Genomic DNA, 17,648 nt, shown 5'->3' on the forward strand with positions numbered 1-17,648 from the left:
GCCGGCCGGAGTGCGCGGGCAGCGCGCTCCCGAGCCGGCAGCGGGACATGCCTCAGCCAGGCGGGGCGGTGCCGAAGCGGCTGCCTGGCCCCCTGGCCCGTGCACCAAGGAGCGAACCCGGGGAGTGTTTGTGGATCACGCTGCTGGGCCCGAGCCCCGGTGGGCCCCTCTCGCCGTGCACTGTACGGCCCTGGGCCCGCAGAGCCCGGCGCCTATTGTCCTGCTGGTGCAGTCAGGCGCCACTTGTGCTGCAGCGCCAGCAGCGGCGCCCCTTGTAGAGCAGCCGCTAGCCGCCAGAGGGCGCGCCTCCAACAGTGCCTTGGGTCTTTACTCCGCATGCCCGCCCTGCTCAGAACAGCCGCCCTGAGCAGGGACGCGGCTGCGGGTGACGCAGAGCGTGCTGGGAAGTGTAGTCACCTCATAACCCCATGCTCTCTTAAGGCATCAGTTCTTTGCAAGCTCAGAACAGTCCCAGTGTAGCCTAGCCTGTAACCTACACACAGTCCCAGGGACACACAGCATGCACTGTTGGCACCAGGGACTCTATAACGACTCAGTCAAGCATTCCCCAAAATTATGCACCAACAAGAGCGAGATTTTTAAAGTCTCTTAATCCATCCCAAAAGAAATTCTTCCTCCAAAGCAGGACTGTAGCAAGGCCAATACGGTACTACTGTAAATACAAGTGTTGAGACACTGCTTGGAATAAGAAATTGAACTTGCAGTTTTCAGCAAAATTCAGAGTCACATGAACATCTTAGCAGCCTTAATGTTTTAAAACACCCTAAACCAGAGATCGGCAACCTTTGGCACACAGCCCACCAGGGTAAGCACCCTGGTGGGCCAAGATAGTTTATCGGGTTTGGCCCATGCCGCTTCCCGCTGCCCCCCTTGGCCTGGAGCAGCGAACCGCGGCCAGTGGGAGCTGAGATTGGCCAAACCTCCCAACGCAGCAGGTAAACCAACCAGCCCGGCTCGCCAGGATGCTTACCCTGGCGAGCCGTGTGCCAAAGGTTGCCGATCCCTGGTCTAAACAAATCTACTAGTGTGACCATCTATCTCTGCAGGGATGAACTCCAGGCACCACAACATCATGCTGCTATGCTGGTACATCAGCATGTAATGACATAACCTTATCAAAATACTAGGACATGGCAACACGTGCTCTGTGACTAAACCATTAAGCACTGTAGAACAGAGAGTCTTTTAAAAGGAAAAAAAGCCATCACAGAAGACCTGCAGTGTGTAACAATTGTTTCCTATAATAATACAGAAGCTCAAAATAGTGCAGCTTATAAATGTTGCTGAAGTTTCTTAGTTCAATACAGTGTTTTCTGTTGGTATAAAAGAGAGGTTTTCCTCGAATGAGCTAAGCAATTTCAAGTGATGACTGGTGTGCTGCACAGATGCTGATTCAAATACCCATCAGCTGAACCTTAATCACATCAAAATATATCTACTAAGTGATACGTTTTTATCTTGATTGAAAGTAAATGTACTATAGGAAACAACACTATACAACTACCTTAAAAATTGCACAGCAGGCAAAAACGCAGCTACTGCAACAAAACCCTTCTTACTTAGTTCTGCAAAAATAAGTGCAGCAGTCTTGAAAGGCATATTAGAGAGTTTGGGGCAGGGGGTGAGAACATATTCAAAGCTTATTTAAACAGCTTCCTATTTAAGGGAAGGGAGGGAGATTTCTCTAGAACAGAATTTGGACAGTGTCACTTTGCCACATGTCACAGACAGACAGACAGACAGACAGACAGTGAGTGTGTGAAGGTAATACATTTAAAAAAAAACAAAAAGGGCACAATATTAAACTTAGAAGAAAGGCAATAGTTAAAAATGGGAAACAACATTTTCGAAAGGCATAGTTAAAAAATAGAAAAGGAAACAAAAGCTAAAGTTAGTAAATATTGAAGAAGTTTATTTTAAAAACAAACAACCTCAGTAGAGGGGCAGCTGGGGAGAGTGTTATATAGTTTAAATGACAGGTCTCTTAGATCCCATATTTATCACCCAGACTATTTTCTTTATGCATTGTTTCCTTCATGCCCCACCCCCAATCTCTTGTCTGCTGTCTTTATAAAAAGGCTATACACTTCAGGGCAAAGACTGACTTCCTATATTTTTGTACAGTATCTACCACATGTCGGATATTTGAATCAAATGTTAGGTTTAGAAACTGGCTAATCCTTTGGGCCTTGTTACTTTAATCATATCCATACAGGTACACTCTTCTGCCCGCCTGGAATCCCTAATGACTTCAGTGAGGCTCCACATAGGTGCAAGGGCTACCCATGTCGCTCTGATTGAAGGAATGAAGCCTTTGTGTTTAACTCCTTAAATGTGACCCGAAAAAGAAAAAGGATTTTCCCTCCCATCCCCATCATTTTACATGTTATGTCCAAGGAAAGCCTTATTTTATTTTTAAATCCCTGCTGGTTTTTACCTGATATTCAGGTCTTGTCCCTATAGTGTCTTCCAGGAAAAAATAAGCAGACAACTGATAGTACAACTAGTTTATCACAAGTATTAAGGAAGTGAAAGCTGAGTGACAGAGGAAATTATTTTTAGTCACTGTTTAAAACTTGGGAGAGGAGCTGAGCTTGTTTAGTTTTTGATACCTCTTATTTAGTTCAAATGCCTGCTAAACAGTTGGAATTAAGTTCTTTCAAAGATTCAGTACCCCGACCTCTCAATTAAGGAAAGAAAAAGCTCCTCAGGTCTTTGCATTTCCAAGAGATATCCAGCAGAAACAGGAAAAACAAAGACTTGATATTCCTGCAATCACTATCTGCTGTTCTGTTCATTTCTTAAACACTACAATAATAAAAACATAAAAGGATACAATAATCTCTTGAGGGGGGCAAGAATGGGGGAGAATAGGTAACTTTTAAAAAATGACTAGTTTCCTGTGTTTCTGATGAACTGCTAGAGAGGGTAGGGGAGGGGGCTGGCTGTGTAAAAAGCTTCAGGGTGCTAGGAAACAGCTGCTGGGATGAGCCAGTTTTAACCCATCTCTGCTGTCGCTGGAGCCCCATTCCATCCACGTGCCTGAAGCATCCTGCCACTACTCTTTCCTGGGTCCCATATTGTGCTTCAGGCCAGGAAGTGGCATATAATCAGCATCTGAAGCGAGGGGTGGGAGCAACCTTTGGAGACAGGTTGCTACCCTTTGCGGACTACTTCTTTTAGTATTTAAAAAGTAGGACTGGGAGTCATGTTAACAGACATGGAAGGGAGGTGAGTCACGGGCTAAATTTAACTCTGCTTAGAACTTTCAGAATGAATCTGTTTCAGCTGAGGATTCTAAGGGCCAATTCCTGCATTTACATCTTTCGCACTTTTATAATGAGTTAATGCTAGAAGGACCAGACTCTTAGAAACATATTTTACAGGTCTGATTCTCAATTACACTGCTAGATTATTTGGCCTTATGTGGGGAGACCCTCCTCTGCTCCTGCTGCAAATGAAATACCCACTGCTAGAGCAGTGTAGAGGGGCCTTAATGCAAACAAGAATCAGGTCCTACATGTTATATAAGTACACTGCAAAATCCATTACCATATGGGCCACTAAAACAGCCCCCTGCACTGCACAAATAAATGTACCCTGCTGGTATGCAACTAAACCTTGATACTGAAAACATTTATATACATGCTTAACTTTAATGTGGCTCTACAGCCCCTGCTTTCAATGGGACTTCTCACATGCTTAACTTTCAACATTAAGGAATCACAGGATCGGGATCATAGTGCATATCTTCATTAGCAATGAACCCTGTATCATAATTACGATACCACTCGCTGTATAGTGGATGGAACTCAAGAACCCATCAAGAGACAGCAGGTTATACAGAAATTAGCTTGGGACCAAGCATCACACCCTTAAGTCATACTCTGGACTCCACCACTGATTCACTGCCTTATCCTACTTTACCTCTCTGCATCTCAGTTTCCCCATCTGTAAGTTGATTATACTTAGCTACCTCACAGGACAGTTGGGAGCAAATGACTATATAGCGCTTGACATGTTCAAAGCACTGTACAACTGCTAATTATCAAAGATGCTTCTTAAATGCGCAAATGAGTCATTAGTGAGCAATCAGAAGAACCCTTTTTCTGAGGCCTGGTCTACACACAGATTTTGTACTGGTAAAAACTATTTCAGTTAGGGGTGTGATTTTTCTACCATTAAACAGTTACACCAGCGTGACCCTTATCATAGATGCAGTATAAAAAAAATAATAAAAAAAAAAGGTACCTTAACAGGGGATTAGTTGTTGAGGGCACAAAAAATTACAAGAGGAAAATCAGTGGGAGAATCTACTCAACACTTTAGCTGTCTATACACAAATGGAAGGAGAATGAGGAATAAACAGGAAGACCTGGAGGCATTAGTACATAAGATACATTATGACTTAATTGGCATCACAGAGGCTTGGTGAGATAAGTCTCATGACTGGAATACGGGTAAAGAGGTATACAGCTTCTTCAGAAGGAAAGGCAGGGTAAAAGGGAGGAGGTATGCATTATACATCATGAATATAAATACTTGTTCTGAGGTCCAAAAGAAGGTGAAGGCAGACCAATCGGAGTAAAGTGAAATGGAGTAAAAATTAGGGGTGGTGTCCTGGTAGGGGACTACTAAAGGCCACCAAATCAGGAAGAGGAGCCAGATGAGGCATTTCTAGATCAAACTACAGAAATATCCAAACCATACAACCTGGTAGTAAGGGGGCGGGGGGCAGCATTTAATTACCAATACATCTATTGGAAAAGTAACATGTCGAAACACAAATTTTCCAGTAAGTTCTTGGAACGCCCTGGGGACAGCTTTTTATTCTAGGAAGTGGAGAAAGGAACCAGGGGAACAGCCATTTTAGACCCTGAATCTGACCAATGGGGAGGAATTGCCAGAAAATGTGAAGACAGAAGGCAATTTGAGTGAAAGTGATCATGAAAATCTTAATTCTAAGGAAAGGAAGGAGTGAGAATAGCAGAGTAAGGATAACGGACTTTAATACAAGCAGGGAGCAGGTAAGGTCCCACGGGAAGAAAAATCTAAGCAGTTCAGGAGAGTTGGAAGGCAATAATATTAACGGCACAACTGCAAGCTACCCCGATGCAAAGGGAAGATAGAAAGAATAATAGTAAGAAGCCAATATGGCTCCATCAGGGGCTCTTTAGGACTTGAAAATCAAAAGTGAACGGTACCAAAAGTGGAAACATGAACATATTGTTAAGGAGAAGTACAAAAAAAAAAAAAATAGTACAAACATTCAGGGACAAAATCAGAAAAGCTACGGCACAACAGGAGTTATACTTAGCAAGGGACACAAACGGCAATAAGAAGAGGTTCTTCAAATGCATTAGGAGCAAGACAAAGACAAAGGAAAGTATAGGTCCTCAACTTAGCTGGGAAGAAGAGCTAATAACTGGTGATATCCATAGAGCTGAGGTGTTTCATGTCTATTTTGCTTTAGTCTTCACTAAAAGGATTAAAGGTGACCAGATGCTTGACAAAATTAATACTAACAAGGGTGAAGGAATGCAAACCAGAATAGGGAAAGAACAGGTTAAATAATATTTAGATACATGGATGTATTCAAGTCAGCAGGGCCTGCTGAAATTCACCCTACAGTACTTAGCGAACCAGCAAAAACAAAATCTCAGAACCATTGGCAATTATCTTTGACAACTTCTGCAGGACAGGTGAAGTCCCAGAATACTGGAGAAGGGGAATTTTTAGTCTTGAGAAAAGAAGATTAAAATGGGACCTGAAAACACTCTCCTCTAACAGCCCTTAACATATCTGTAGAGTGGATCAGTTGTTCTCAGGTCCAGCGAAGGTAGATAAAGTAACAGACAGACAATCTCCAGCACGAGAGATTTAGGTTTAGATATTAGGGAAAACTGAACTATAAGGGTAGTTAAGCTTGAAATAGGCTTCCAAGGGAGGTTGTGGAATCCCCATCACTGGAGGTTTTAAAAAATGAGTAGGACAAACATCTGTAATGGGTTGGTCTAGGTTTACCTGATCTTACACAGTGCAGGGTGCTGGACTTGATTACTTCTCAAGGTCCCTTCCAGCCCTACATTTATGTGATTTTATAACCAGCATAAAAGGTGCCTTATAATATATAGCTTATTCCTGTTCCTGTACAGCAGGAGTGAGGAACGTTTTTTCTAGCAGGGGCCACTGACGCACATCAAAAATCAGTCAGGGACCACACACATCCCCAAGAGGAGCGGGGGCACGGAGGCTTGGGGCTTCCCCCTCCACAGAGGAGTGAGCCAGTGCTCACAGCTCCAGCCCTGCGGGGGGGGAGCAAGGGGGGAGCACAGAGGCTTGGGGCTTCCCTAGGCTTGGGGGGGGCGGGGAGATCAGGGTGCAGGAGGGGGCTCTGGGTTGGGGACAAGGAGTTTGGGGTGACTGACCAGGCTCAGGGCTGGGGCCGGGGATTGGGGTACGGCTCCGACTGGGAGTGTGGGCTCTGGGGTGGGGCCAGGGATGGAACAGGGAGTTGGGGTGCAGGAAGAGGCTCCTGGCTGATAGGGGGTTGGGGTGCATGAGAGTGTGTGGGGGAGCAGGGCTCCAGTCAGGAAGTGCTTACCTCAGGTAGCTCCCGGTTGGTAGCACAAAAAGGCTCCCTGCCTGCCCTGGTTCTGTGCGGTTCCCAGTCAATGGGAGCTGCAGAGCCGGTGCTGGGGGCAGCACGTGGAACTTCCCTGATCACCCCTCCGCTTAGGGGCCGCAGGCACAAGGTGGCAAGCTGGCGCTCACAGCTCTAGCCCTACCCCTGCAGGGGTGGATTCCAAGGCTCGGGGCGTCCAGCGCACAGTGCAGAGACTTGCACCAGGCCAGACGAAAAGAAGCAGCGGGCCGGATCTGGCCCATGGGCCGGAGATTCCCCACCCCTGCTGTACAGGAATTAATTAAACCTATATAAGCACTTTTTATACTGGTTAACTGCACCCACACTAAGGGATTTTCTACTACTAACACACTGGCTGAGGTAAAGCAGTACAACCTTCATGTTTTAACAAGGCCAGAATGTACTGCTTCTAGGTAGCAAGGGCAAGACACTGGTGATGTTCTTTTTTTTAATGAGTCCTACCCTGGGTCTGCCCATCAATGCTGTTAGTTACGATTATGCATCTTCCTAATTTTTTCAGGACAACATTTTGCTACATGATCCAATTGCCAGCCCCAGTGCAGGGACTGAAGATCCACTGCTTCTTTTAGTGGCCAAGATAAGGTCCTCAGCCAGCAAAGTGGGAAAGTCAGTGATCTTTCTTAACTTATCTGGCTGAGAGCTCCATAGTCTTGGTCTTGCTCCTGTGAAGGTACTGTCTCCTGTGGTCATAAGTCCCTCATTTTGTTTGACAGTTTCACAGTTCCAGTGGAACATATCTGTCATTAGAGGTCATGGAGGAAAAGACAGCCTCTCAAGTAGCTAGGACCAGATCCATGACCCTGAAAATCAGTCTAGTGTCCTTGAACTGTACTCTGTATTTAAACAATGGGAAGCCAGTAGGAAGAACAGCATATCAGGGTGATATGTCCTCAGCAGTGTTGTATCAGGTACATACCTGGACTATTCAAGAGCTATACTGGCTTCCTAAGGGTAATATGAAAAAAAAAAAAAATTGTATGTGGGATAAGGTCAGATGATGAAGACCTAGCTAGTAGCAGTATTCACATTGAGCTTTTGATTTATTTCCTACTGGTCAAAAAAAACTGCCCTTTAGAACAGCAGGGTAATGAACCTAGATAGGATTTTACAATGGCAGAAGCATCCTTGGCCATGTAAAAAAACACCACACATACACACACAATCTGGGATTCAGATTAGCAGAAAAGGCAGAAGTCTCCTACCAATGATAATGGTTCTAGTAGCAGTATGTGTTCAGACATAAGCACCATGGAAACAGAAGGACATCTTGACAGACAGAATCATTCAAGAAACAGCAAGATTTCTCATAGCAATAAGGAGAAAAAGGATGAAGGTTTCCAATCCTCTCTACATTCTGCCTTGGAAGAGTATTTTACTAAAGTGAAAGACCTAACCAATAATCAAGATTTCTAGTTCCAAGCCTCCAGACAGCCCATGTCTAAATCTTGCCCCTTTTTGCTGCACATCTCACCATCCTTCCTCTGTCCACACACCTAAAACACTGGCTCAGGCCTTCATCTCCCATATTAAGTACTGTAACTTTGGCCTTGACAAATATTTTACCACACCATCACCTTTCCATTATATCCATTTAAAATGCTGCTGCAAAAACCATTTGAATTCAGACCTTGACCCTGTTTGCACCCTCCACCACAACATTCAACATAAGCTACTTGTCTTTTCTTTTAAAGCACTTCACAGCTTACCCTCACCTTCCCTATCAGCTCATATATTCTGTTGGACAGTTGACCCCTGCCCTCATTCAACCAACAATACCAGCCTATATAGCTCATGAGTCCAGTTTTTCCTCAAACATCTTCATGTTTTCTCCGACGCCTTCCTTCACGCACAGAAAGAGCTCCCTGTAAAAATCTGCAAAGCCACTACATTAGCCTCCTTTGAATCTCTTAAAACCCTCCCCTGTTACAAAACACTCAAAAATGGTTAGGCAACTGGTATGCTGACTGTTGCTTATTACACTAATTATAATTGACAATTACCTTGTGTTCCCCACATCAGATTGTTGCCTTCACCTATTTTCATTGTACTTGGATCGTAAATTCTTTGGGACAAAGATAGTCTTGTTATATGCACGTACAGTGTATAAAGTAATAGAGTCCCCAATTCTGACTGGGGCCGCTAAGTGCTGTTGCAATACAAGTTATGCTTATATAGGAAACTCCGGTATATGGAGACTCCTACCCTTGCAAAGAAAACTGTAAGGTTGAGGAACAAGCAGAAGTTAATAAGAAGAAAACTGAATTACAGAACTCCCTGGAAACACTCCACTTTGTAATCCAACTTTGATTTCTGCATACTGGCTTCCAGGTTTACTAGATATTCCAACAACAACAAAAAAAGGCACGTTCGAGAGTAAAAGAGCACACTATCCTAAACACAGAACTGTGAGACCTTTGTCTGGTTCCACAACTATAAATATAGACAAGCTGCAGCTAAAACAGATCCATCACACAGTGGCAAGATCATTGATTTCAAATATTTTTCTATATCATTACAACAGGCTCTCCTTGGGGCGCTCACATCATTGGATAAGTTTTGAGTTGCTTAACAGAGTCAAGGAGGAAGAGTAAATTCCTCATGCAAAGAGCTACGTAGTCCAATTGAAAAGTAGTGCTTTTTTTAAAAAAGTAAACACTTTTAGTGACTAAACCAGTTAATTTGATGCTGAAGTTTACAATTAAAAAAAATCCACTGCTTGTTCCTATATTCAAGGAAGGTCTACAACTTATTTAAAAAAAAAATTTTTTTTTTAAATGTGTCAAAACATGAGGGGAACGATTTTAACTTCTGACCCTGGAAACACTGTGGTATAAAGTACCTAAAATTGAAAATAATCAACTATGAGCAGTAGTAATGTGTCTTTTTGTAAGGCGGAGGAAATGATCGTGAAGGATATTTCACTACGATTGCTTAAATTCTGTGGCAAAGTTAATTTATTCTTTCTATCCACAGAATATGGTCCCATTGTGCCATGAAGTACACGGGTTCTTGATTATAGTAAGCAGGTCAATGGTCTATCTTGTCTAATAGTCTGTCTAATAGTGGGAAATTCTGTATGTTTCAGAGGAAGGCATAAGCCCCTTCCCACTATTGCACCCATTTGTGGAATATGGATAAGTGCATCTTCCTACAGGGGAAGGTATAGGTAGATACAGGAAGTACTATCTACTCATAGTCCACAAACTACTGACAACCCTGAAATTATCAGACCAACTGGAACACACAGTGTTGACTTTTACAGCACAGTGTAAGGCTAATGAACACAGTTCACCACTGTCTTGGCCTTGCACCTTGTGTCATAATATACATTGATGCAAAGTGGTTGTACAATGCTACCAAATCAAAACAGCAGTATTTTACATTAATTTTGCACAGATGTGACTGCACACAAGGTAGAGGACAGTACAGACGAGTGGTTATCAAACTGCGGGTTGCGACCCAGTACTGGGTTGCAGCAGCTCTTGTCAGCACCGCCGACTGGGCTGTTAAGAGTCCTGTCAGCAGTGTTGCCCAGATAAGGCAAGGTAGTCCCTATCTGTTCTGACACTGCGCTGTGCCCCGGAAGCGGCCAGCAGCAGGTCCAGCTCTTAGGCAGGGGGGGTCACAGGGCTCTGCGTGCTGTCCCTGCCTGAAGCACCGGCTCTGCACTCCCATTGGCTCCCCGCCAATGGAAGCTGGGGGGGGAGGGGAAGAGAAGATGACAGTGCTTGCAGGCGAGAACCATGCAGCGCCACTTGCACACCTCCACCTATGAGCCAGACCTGCTGCAGGCCGCTTTCGAGCACAGCGCAGTCCCAGGACAGGCAGGAAGCCTGCCTTAGCACCCCCACTGTGCCACTGAGTAGGAGCCACGCGAGGTAAGCCTACGCCCCAATCTCTTGCCCCAGCCTTGAGTCCCCCACACCCAGACCCCCTTCCTGCACCCCAAACCTCTCACCCCCAGCCCCATCCCAGAGCCTGCACCCCCAGCCCAGAGCCCTGACCCCCTCCCAACACCCCAACCCTCTGCCCCAGCCCTGAGCTCCTCCCACACCCCAAACCCCTCTGCCCCAGCTCTGTTGAATCACAGGCATCAACAATTTTCTTCAACTGGATTGCCAGAAAAAAAGTTTGAAAACCACTGGCATAGACTCAAACCTCATCAATTTACTCAGACTTTTGCCTAAGAAGCATGACGATGGAATGAGTTACGGGTATGTTTCTTAAGAAGCTTAAATTGATGCTGGTCAACATGTTGATTTTATATTGAGGGCTGTACATGATCCCCGAGATTGATGCAAGTCTTAAAGGAATAAAATAAAATTTATAAATAAAACTAACGTGTATCATCTCAGCAAAACTGGCATAGCTCAAACTGTAATTTTATTGCTTTAACTGCTAATTATGAAGAGTTATTTCACTTTTGTGCGATGAAGGGGAAAACACACGAAGAGGGAAATGTGATCCTGCCCCAAATGTAAAGCCATTGCCATCTGGGACACCAGAAAGGTGAAGCCAAGCAGTGTTATGGGAATGATGCTTTCAGTTTTTAAGGGTGGATCTACATTAGGAACTTTTGTATTCTTTCTTTAGCACCAATGCAGCTCCACTGATATTGACAATGGAAGTATTAGCATAGACATCAGGCAGGCATTTTAACCACGTTGCCTAATCCTGTTCTGTAGAGTAAAATGATACGGTGGTAAACGTATCTGGATCCATTCTACACAAGTGCTTCCACGTCTGGCAGCAACAGTGGAGCTGCACATGTGCTAGAAGACATAGAAAAGGTTTAGAAGCATTAGCTAGTTGTTAACAGGAAGGGAGTATATTTCATCTGTTAAAAGGAAGTACCTGGAGTAGCCAGCGCAAAATGAAAAAGAGTAGCTGAAAGTCTTCCAATACTTCTTTATCCTTTCCAAAAGGAGACCACAGCCCCTGCCTTAGGCTCACAGCAACATTTTTTTTTTTTTTTTTTTTACTGATTTGACTTTCTACAAATACTGTCTTGCTTTTTCTCATCTTCTGAGGCAACAGAAAATCTGGGAATTTCGAGACAGTGACAGCCTTCAGTGGTTAATAAAGATTCATATGTTAAAAGTCTTCCCTGTTTTACTAGCAACCCCTTAGATTAACAACAATAGTTGTAAAAGTCGGTTACTTTTCACAACTGACGCTGTTGGTTTACTTTTTGCAGGTCACTCTGATTAAACAATAAAACTAGACTGGCCAATTTCACTGTTTTTCCATCAGTTTCCACTTTCTAGTCTTCTGCCCTAGGACAACACTATTAACCTGTGCCTCCCTCCCACCCTCACCCTCACACACACAATTTGTTCCTTCTGCTGCTGCTGCTCTTGGGAGTCGGGGACAAGACGCTCAAGTTCTGTGTGACTAAATCCCCCTCCTGCTGGCATGTGCATGTATGAACTATAAGAAATCTCACATAAGGAGCTACGCTAGACTCGGCGGCCGTGCTTAAGGATGACCTCATCTTCTGCCTCACATTTGCATTATATGCAACGATTTCACATTAGTCTGCGATATCGCAATACATGTTTAGGGAAACCTATCATTTATTGAGAGAATAAAGCAATAATGACAAGACAAAAGCTTCATCAGACACCAACTAGCTGAGAACTAGAACTATTAGCCAGCAGCAACACAAAAGATGAGTGGGTGCAGGGACACTGCTTCTCCCCAGTCAAGTGCAAGGATATCCCCTTGGTGAAGCCCAGCCCCATTCCAAAAATGCTGAAAATGTGCTGAAAGTCCTAACAAGATACTGTCCCTGTATCCTTCCTGAAGAACTTTATTTTTATCATTATCAAAATGCTTACTAGCCAGAGGATGTGAACCATTTGCTTCAAACACATCCTCTCACCCAGACCTTTCTGACTACTGGAAGGCAGAAGAAATTAATTCTCTCCTTCTCACACGTACCCTAGAGCCTCCTGATTCTAGCAAAGGGAGGTGCCTTCATTACTCTACCCTTTCCATAGCCTCCATTTTTTGGTTCTCTCTCAAGAACAGGTCAGGTTACTTAACTCTGGTGTTATTTAACAACAACTTTTCCAAGCTGCAGCATGAAGCCAACATGATTTGTCCATTTCACTGAGGCCTACTGGGCCCTGAATATCAGCAATTAAACTGACCAGAATCTTCTCATATTACATCCCACTCAAGCCATAAGGCTGACTGCATTTAATTTTATAAGCTGTTCCAGGATATCTGTATATAGGCATCACAGCGCATTACATACCTATGGCAAACTCTTACCTAGTTAATCCATTAATATATAGCAATTTAAAAATTGGTCAGTCTTTTTCAATATATTTTTCAAACATCTCTAAGCCTGCTTTTAATAGGTGCTGGTCACCTATAGCTCCCATCAACAAATATTACAGGAGCATAGCATCATGGGGAGAGAGGGAAATCACACTGCTAAAATGTAGCGGCAACCTCCAAAAACTTGTAGCAGAGAACTAAAATAAGTAGTATTAGGGTTTTACGTTGTTGTTGATGTTGTAAATACACACACAGCATAGGAGTCTATACTGTTATGCTGACCAGCCGGTGATCAATCGTTAGTGTAGACTTGTCTAAATATCCATATGAATGGATATATTAACTATTTTACTGTAAATTCCACCCTATGCAATCCCACTGAAGGCAGGGTCATTCATTTGTTGGCCTTCATGACAACTAAGAAAAATGCTGAATTAGTATGGGAAAGGATTGAGACCCTTTCTCCTTTTATGACTGTTGCTCTTTTTGATTTTTATTAAATGCATACAACTTGGCCAAACACAGCTGTAATCCTTACACTATAATAATAAAAACTACTAATATAATGCTTTACTTTTTCAAAGCAGTGTACAAATATCAACTAATCCTCACAACCCCTTTTTCAGGCACATCAGTATTATCCTCATTTTACAGATGGAGAAAACAAGGCACAGAGAGGTGAAGTGATTTACCCATCCCAAACAGTTACTCAGCAGAAGACTAAGGATTAGAACAACCTATGGCACGGGTGCCGAAGGCGGCACACGAGCTGATTTTCAATGGCATTCACACTGCCTGGGTCCTGGCCACTGGTCTGGAGGGCTCTGCATTTTATTTAATTTTAAATGAAGCTTCTTAAACATTTTAAAAAACTAATTTACTTTACATATAACAATAGTTTAATTATATATTATAGACTTATAGAAAGAGACCTTCTAAGAACGTTAAAATGTATTACTGGCACGCGACACCTTAAATTAGAGTGAATGAATGAAGACTCGGCACACCACTTCTAAAATTCTAATCCGGGGTCAGCATCCTTTCAGATTTCCTGGGCCAATGCTGAGTACATTAGATCACACTGACAGGCATATGCAAAACACTGTGGGAATTACAAGCACTTGTAACAATACCAGGATCTGTGTCAGCAGAGCAAAGAGAATATTACAGCCATATACAAGCATTTGAGGAGTATACACAACAAGGAAAGATAAATTATTTTGGGGAGAATCAAGTAGGNAAAAAAAAAAAAAAAAAAAGGTTGAATATCAGGAAACATTTCCTAACGGTGCAATCAGTCAGACTGAAGCAGTGGAAGCTCCATTTAATAAGTCAATTAAAACTAGGATGAACAAAGCATTAGACAGAATACCTTAAGGATCAATCCTGCACTAAGTGGAGCAATGAGGGCTGGATTAGAATAAACTAGATGGGACTCAGTAGATGTGCTCCATTTCCCTGCAGTCTTTATTATTTCTAAAATGTTTCAAATGTCCAAGCAACATTCTGCCTATGTATAAAGTGTTCACCTCATCAAGCCCCATCAAGTGTTTACAAAAAACAAAACCAAAAAAATCAGAAGACTTGGTAGTAGCATATAGTCAGAGTGGCGTTGGCAATACGGAGACACTGTGTCAATTTTAATGCATTTGGCAACCTCCAGATAGATTTTCTGTCCTGCTTATCAGGTTTTCAGACTGAGTTGATTTACGCTCTGGAAAATAAATTCTACTAATTCTGTAAAGTTATTAAAAATATTAAGGAAGTTATTGCAAGGATATTTGGGTCCCACATTTTCAGCCAGGACTACTAACTACTAATTTACAACATACAATGACCACCCAAATATGCTATGTCAAAAGGCCTTAGTTCATAGCATCAAGAGTTGACATAGCATTTCTGGTAGCATGCTGAGTGATCCTGAAATACTTAACTGAAATTATAGTTATTAATAGTTTTTTAAAAGATTACAGTCACACTTAAAAAATACACACACACACACAGCAAAAATAAAACACAACACCAGAAGTTATTGCATTTTTCCAGTTTTAGATAAATGATTTTCGTCCTCAAAAAGAGATCAAATGGAAAGTGAATTTTTGTTTATATTTCTGGATCTCCAGATACTGGTTAAATATTTCTCATGGAAGTGACAGAGGAGTCCTGGTTTTTAAACCTTTCCTGAGAATAAACAGCGCCATCAGAATTCTAAACAAGGACCTCAGATACATGGTGCTTTTCACAATTCAGGCATTTCTGTATTGAGTAGAACTCTGAAAACAATGTACATTATAAAAATTAAGAGATGGCAGGTCCTACCTTGCAGGACATCTTGATAGAATCCATACTGTCTGGAGCAGTTCAGAAGGGACTCTTAATCTTTCCAGATCCAACCAAGTTCAAGTAGTTCTGCAAATCTTTCTTCTTATTTGAAGAAGTGGAACTCTGGTATCTGTAACAAAAAAAATTTAATTAGGGGAAAGAAATATAGCTCACAAACAACTTGCCTTTGGGGGGAGGGGGCGGGAAGAGAAATAATCAGGATTTAGGAAGAAATAGATTTATAATCACCACCTTACCCCAGAAAGGAAGAATATAGAGCAAACACACAAAGCAAACTGTGTAAAGATTTATACTTGGAAAACTAGACACAACTCTAAATTTCTGGAGGACAAAACAGTTGGAAAGTACAGACAAAAATCTGCACACTATATAGATTAATGACTCAGGTAAAGAGATCAAAGTAATGTCAAAATTGATGGTATTTAGGCACCTAGCTCCCTTAGGCTCTTATGAAAATCCCATTTTAGGAAATTCCCTCCATGTTAAATTACACCTTAATCACTTACCACATTTATGAATGCCCGCCACCCACTGAAATACATTTATTTTTTAGGACAAGGACTTCGGGGGTGGGGGAGGGCAATAGTTTGCAACAACAAAAAAAGTCAGATGGTTATTTCTGATGTGGTTTTGTTCATCTGAAATTGTTCTAGAAACCCACCTTGAGAGTCTGGAATTAGCCATTTTTTTGTAATGTTTGGGTAAAATGGAGGATTGTAAAAATGGGGGGGGAGTATTTTTCTACCCCATTTCCTAAAATTTACTATCTAAAGTCTTTACAGCCTCTATGCCAGGTTTGCCATGCTAGTGCCAGAGCCTCCTTCTCGCCTTCTTTGGCTCCTGTAAATTCCTTAGGGATCGTTGGGATTTTGCACGTCTGTGGTCATTGTGTTTCCTTAACACAAGTCAACAAACAAAACCCAAACGCCCGACGAGAAGCCACAACGGATGAAGAGCCTGAAAACTCAAACGCACGGCTCAGCCTCGCTGCAGCTCGGGAGTTATAAACTGTCCTTGCGCCAGGCACTTGAAACCCTCTTCCATTACGACGCTAACCCAGCGCCCGTCTACAAACCCCAGCCCCCGACTGTGTATCGGACCTGCAAGGAGGCGATCCGGGATCTCAGCAGTCGGCTGGCCCAGGTTAGCCCTCCTTCCCGGCCCACCCTGCCCGATACCCCATCCCTGCTCCAGCAGCTCCCAGCATTTGGCCTGCTCGTTTAGCCATCACCATTGTTGCAAATGCAACACAAAATCTCTCTTCGTTTTGTGTGTAACCGAGCAGCTGCAGATCTCTCCCTTGCTATTTGTCTGGCTCCAAAGCCAATGCTCTCCCCCACCCTCTGTTCCCCCCCCTCACACACACACAAGCCAAACTCACTTTCTGGCTGTGCAATGATCATTCCTCCTTCTTCCCCCTCCCCCCGCCTTGGCCTGGTGAATTAGCTCCCAGCGATCGCTCCTCTCTGCCTGCCTGGAACAGGCACCGCAGCAGGAATCGGAGGCGACCAGGCAAAGTTCTGGCCCTCCCCGCACCCCCAGCCCCACTGACTCCGCGTACAAAGTTGCAGGACGGGGGCTCCGAGCACTACTTGGCCTGTTGTCTATGGCAGCACCATAGGGGGTGATCGGTCCCTCTGCCAGCCACACGCTCCCTCTCTCCCGGCCACATGCATGTGCAAAGCGACAGACCCCGCGCTGCCCTGCCCCGCAGCCCCTCTGCCTGCCCTGCCCTGCCCAGCGAGCCCCGGCCCCTGGCTCCGCGGCTCCCTTTCCCCCCGTCCCCGATTGCACCAGCTCCAGCCCCTGCTCCCACATCCCAGCACCTACCTGCACAGCTCAACCAGCCTTGAAGGGGGGAATCTTCCGCCCTCCTCCCTTCCCATTGGCCGTGGGGAGGGCATGTGCCGGCCTGGTTGGAGGAGGGGGTGTCAGTCACAAGCAGGGGGTGGGGCGGGAGGGGTGATTGATGCTGGTGTCTCGGCTTGTCCCTGCCCCTGCTTGTGCTTCCCGGAGATGTTGGAAGGAGGGGGAGGGCTGCGTGGGGCAGCCAGGCAGGGCCCATCACCTGGATCAGCCCCCCCCACTCCCAGCTCACTCACCCTCATGCTTGAATTAGATAAGGGGCAAACTGCGCAGCTGACCCTCGCCCCACAGTGCTGTGAATGCAGATACTGTGTGGAATGGGGAGGGGGGAGTGAATGCCCCTGTCATGCAGAAGGATGGCAAGAAAGGGGGGACCCTGTTGCTCTCAGCATTGTCGGCTTCTGAGGGTACAGGAACCCCATTTGCCTCAGAGTCAGAGATCTCTGGAGAGAAAATGCCTCTG

The 17,648-nt window shown here is 44.1% G+C and overlaps 1 protein-coding gene across 4 annotated transcripts in view; it reads right to left on the minus strand.

Moving 5' to 3' along the window:
• The window catches only part of KANSL1 (KAT8 regulatory NSL complex subunit 1), a 184,712-nt gene extending 167,502 nt beyond the window's left edge, over nt 1–17,210 (minus strand). For 2 of the 4 annotated variants that reach the window (XM_075059655.1, XM_032791543.2), the window contains exons 1-2: nt 17,150–17,210; nt 15,296–15,428 (exon numbers count right to left, since the gene is read on the minus strand). The gene's annotated coding sequence lies outside the window, so the exon portion shown is untranslated. Of the gene's footprint in view, nt 1–15,295; nt 16,656–17,149 lie in introns of those variants that run through there. The other 2 variants (XM_032791546.2, XM_032791547.2) reach the window with 2 other exon arrangements.
• Between the last annotated feature and the right edge of the window lie 438 nt (nt 17,211–17,648).

This window comes from Chelonoidis abingdonii, chromosome 21, assembly GCF_003597395.2.
Source record: "Chelonoidis abingdonii isolate Lonesome George chromosome 21, CheloAbing_2.0, whole genome shotgun sequence".
NCBI classification, from domain to species: Eukaryota; Metazoa; Chordata; order Testudines; family Testudinidae; genus Chelonoidis; species Chelonoidis abingdonii.